Below are 4888 nucleotides of genomic sequence, written 5' to 3' on the forward strand. Positions count from 1 at the left end.
GACCTCTTGACTGACTGACTGACTGACTGACTGACTGATGACCGTTTCAACTATGAAGATTTGACTGACGAGTTCTCTACTGTTAAAATGTACACCCCCATGGCTAGATGGTTAGCGTGCTGGCCTTTGGTCACAGGGGTTCCGGGTTCTATTCCCGGCAGGGTCGGGAATTTTAACCATCATTGGTTAAAGTGATACGAAAACGTTTATGATTGGTAAGATTATTTTCATCTTCTAAAAGGTTCTGGAGCTCTGGTTTTGTGTAATTATAAGTCTAGGGTGTAACAATAAGGTTTCAGAGCACATTCCTCACAGGCAGAGGAAATGCTTTATTTCCATGTTAGAACTTATTTTCTACAACTCTACATGAAATGAAATGGCGTATGGCTTTTAGTGGCGCGAGTGTCCCAGGACATGTTCGGCTCGCCAGGTGCAGGTCTTTCGATTTGACTCCCTTAGGTGACCTGCGCGTCGTAATGAGGAAATTAACCAATTATGATTAAAATTCCTGACCCCGCTGGGAGTCGAACCCGGGACTCCTGTGACCAAATCCCAGCACGCTAACCATTTAGCCATAGAGCCAGACACCTCTACATAGTACATTAATCATGGGAAACAGACGGGAACAGAACGTACCAGCATTTCACATGGAACGCTTTGTTACATGACATGTTTGAAATGCCGAAGAGGGGTGATGAGGGAAGTTGGCGGATCCAGATATCAGCAAAGGAAAGAGAATAGCCACGAAGTGCGTGAAGATGAACGACTCCCCAGGCCAAACGGGCGATCGGACATGAGTAGCCTGGTACAAGCAAGTAGAGGAAATGCCACACTCATTTAGGGACCTAATAATCACCCTCCCGCGATCTCAAGTTGCTAAAAGATTGAAAAGATTAAACAATAATAATAATCATAATAAGTTTGAAATAGCCTTCCGACTCACTGTAAACATATATAACACTAGCCCATGGCTTCGTTCGCGAAGATCTCGTAAGTTGATAAAAATTAATTTTTCCTCGGTACTGCACTAAGACATTGTCTGAAAATCCCTAAAGTATATATATATATATATATATTTTTTTTTTTTTGCTAGTTGCTTTACGTCGCACCGACACAGATAGGTCTTATGGCGACGATCTAAAGTATAAAAACTCGCCGAAAAATTGCATTTCATTTACCCCAGAACCTCTTTGTAAACCACGTTTGTGGCATTGCCTTTTGGGGCTAAGATGACCAAGCTACTGGCAGAGCTAAATCTGGGACACGGGACATGAAACTCTATATGTGAGAAAACAGTCCTCTTTTAAGTCGGGGGAAAAATGAAAGGGTTTCTTCATTTCTAAAGGAGATTCCAAATACCAATTTTCACGTCTGTTACATCTTACCTTTTGAGGTATAAGTATCCTCGTAAAGAGAATTCAACCCCTTCTCCATTTATTTTCGATCTCTAGCTTAAGCTGATTTTCCAAAAACAAAAATTACGTGTTTCTTTATTTTTAAAGGAGATTACAAATACCAGTTTTCACGTCTGTAACATGTTAAGTTTATGAGATATACTGTAGATATACTCATTTTAAAAACTGCTCCACTCCTTGGCAGAGTGGTCAGCGTTGAGGCATTCGCTTCACAGGGTTCCGGGTTCGATTTCGGGCTGAGTCGGGGAATTAAATCGCGCGTGATTAATTCTTCTCGCTCGGGAACAGGTTGTTTATGTTTGTCCCAACACTCTCCTCTTCATATTCACTTTAGCAACCACAATAGGAGCACGCATTAGTAATTGCATCCCTAGACATATGGTTGGCGCCAGGAAGGGCATCCAGCCGTAAAACAGGGTCAATCCACATTTGCGACACAGTTCGCACCAGCGACTCCACAGGTGTGGGAAAAGCGGTAGAAGAAGAAGATACCCATTTTAAAAATTCACCCGCTTTTTAATTATTTCACCCCTTTAAGTGTATTTTACAATAAAGTGTGTTCATTTATTTTTAAAGGAGATTCCAAGTACAGTTTTAACGTCTGTAACATGTTCAGTTTCTGAGTATCCTCATGTAAATAATTCAATCTTTCCTCACTTCTTCCCTGCCCCCCCCCCCTCAATCAACCCTTAAGTGGATTTTCTGAAAACAAAAATTTTTGTTCTTTTATTTCTAAAGAAGATTCTAGATACCAGTTTTCATGTCTGTATCATGTTAGGTTTTTGTGATATATTGTAGATAATCTCGCTGCTGTACAATCTTGGAGCTGACGCCATGGTTACGGCAGTTCATTTCTTTATCCAATTGCTAGAGCAGGGGTAGTATGGTGCCAATATCTCCGTAACGGTTGGTTTTAGGGCTTTAAAACATGGTTTTCGGGCCCGTAGGGCTTACCGAGTTTTGTTCTTTACGTCAAGGGGCTTAAAGTGAGCTTTGTCTCGTCCTTGTACGACAAATTCGATTTCGCCTGCATTAGCCTATTATTTTTATATTTTTATACCTCCCCCCCCCCCAAATTGTTTTGAAAATAAAATACAGCCCATGTTACTCACTGGCAATGTAGCTTTCTATAGGTGAAGTAATTTTTAAAATCGGTTCAGTAGTTTTTGAGTTTATCCGTTACAAACAAATATACAAAATTTTCCTCTTTATAATATTAGTATAGAAAAAGTTCATCACTGAAAATACAAAAATTAATTATCAAACTGCAGTTAGACCTGAAACCTTATATGCAGCAGAAAGTTTAACACTTCGAACGCATAGTCTGCTTGAAAAAGTTATAATTAAGGAAAGGAGGATTGGCCTATCTGACAAATTCTTGGTTCCAGTCTGAAATATGGTGTTTACAGATTTCGGAGCAACTTACACCCACACTGGAAAGATATCAAGTGTAATCCGGAAAAGTAGGATAACGTTCTACGCTCACCTCTTCAGTTTGCCAACTGGAAGCATCTGTAAACGTTTGTTCTCCTACTTCAGAAGTCTCAAAACGATCCTTCCTTGGTTAATGAAGATCGACAAGGATCTTTTAAAGTTTGGAATCTCAGAAACAGACATTCAACTCCGAGCACCACCGGGCGAGTTGGCCGTGCGCGTAGAGGCGCACGGCTGTGAGCTTGCATCCGGGAGATAGTAGGTTCGAATCCCACTATCGGCAGCCCTGAAGATGGTTTTCCGTGGTTTCCCATTTTCACACCAGGCAAATGCTGGGGCTGTACCTTAATTAAGGCCACGGCCGCTTCCTTCCAACTCCTAGGCCTTTCCTATACCATCGTCGCCATAAGACCTATCTGTGTCGGTGCGACGTAAAGCCCCTAGCAAAAATCTCCGAGCACCACTCAAACACAAACTTAGACAGGTTCACCAAGAATAAGTCCCAACTCGACTGAAGCATGTCTATTCTGTTGCATGGAAGAAAGCACAGACCGAAAAGATGAAAATCTGGTGAGCCCGCACGAAGACGAACAGTTGAGATCTTGCTTAGCGGCCCCAACGAATAATAATAATAATAATAATAATAATAATAATAATAATAATAATTTCGTATGGCTATCGCTACTTTGGTGCAGTTCTTATAAGGCAGACCCTCCGAGGAAAGCGGGTGGTATCCGCCGTGTATACGAAACTGTGTGTTATTGCAATGGAGGATAGCATGTTGTGTGTGGTGTGCGAGTATCAAGGATGCTGGGGACAGTACAAACCCACTGTCCCCGAGCAAAGGGAAGTAACCACTTAGATTAAAATCCCCAACCCGTCCAGGAATCGAACCCGAGACCCTCTCTACCGAGCCCACTTCGCTGACCATTCAGCCAATGAGTCGGGCAGAAGATTTAGTAAAAAGAAATGAATGTTAAAGGTAGACGATACAGGATTAAAGGAATGAGATTATTTATTTAAAATGTGTCGAAATGCTGGGTTAGAAAGAGTGAAAAACCTTGACGTAATTTGAATTAAAATAGATAAATAAATGAATGAGGGAGAAAGGTTAAGAATATTTGGAAAATGTAATCGATTTTCACTGTCCCCAATATAATAAAATTCGAAATCGGAAGAGAATAAAAGTTACCGAGGTAGTCAGCTGCGCCATTCGCGTCGCGTAGCTGTGAGCTTGCATTCATGCATTCGGGAGATATTGGGTTCAAATCATACCGTCGGCAGCCCTGAAAATGGTTTGCCATGTTCAATAATAATGCTATTGTTTTCGCTTCCCACCAACTACTTTTGACGGTTTTTCTGAGATGCCGAGGTGCCGGAATTTTGTCCCGCGGGAGTTCTTTTACGCGCCAGTACATCTACTGACACGAGGCTGACGTATTTGAACATCTTCATATACCACCGGATTGAGCCAGGATCGAACCTGTCAAGTTGGGGTCAGAAGGCCAGTGCCTCTACCGTCTCATCCACTTAGCCTCGCATTAGCCATGTTCATACCAGGCAAGCAAATGCTGAGGCTGTACCTTAATTAAGGCCGTGGTCGCCACCTTCCTAGCCTAGCCCCTTTCCCTTTCTCACGCGCCGGAAACCTTTTCCGAAGGGTATAGGACACGTAAGATGGAGGAGAGCATCTTGTAAAAAGATGGAAACGAAGCGAGATTCAGTTCGGGGCCCACTGATCACCTACTGAGAACGAATCTCTGCCTTTTAGTAGACCATAGAGTGGTAATGCGAACAAAATAAGTTTGGGGTTATTTTTGTCATCAATTAACACCTCAAGTGCTTGACATAAATGACGTCATGGAGATGTTTGTGTTGTTATAAAAATTAGGAAATGTGTTGAAGATTCTTGCAGTGTGTCGAGCGAATTGTGTCACAACATTCCCCTCTCCCCGTCTGTATACATAATTATTTACGCACTCATCAGGTTGCGTATTGCAGTCTTGGCGAATTCTTTTCTCATTCGTGTAAGACCGGTC

Source organism: Anabrus simplex, chromosome 8 (genome assembly GCF_040414725.1).
Source record: "Anabrus simplex isolate iqAnaSimp1 chromosome 8, ASM4041472v1, whole genome shotgun sequence".
NCBI classification, from domain to species: domain Eukaryota; kingdom Metazoa; phylum Arthropoda; class Insecta; order Orthoptera; family Tettigoniidae; genus Anabrus; species Anabrus simplex.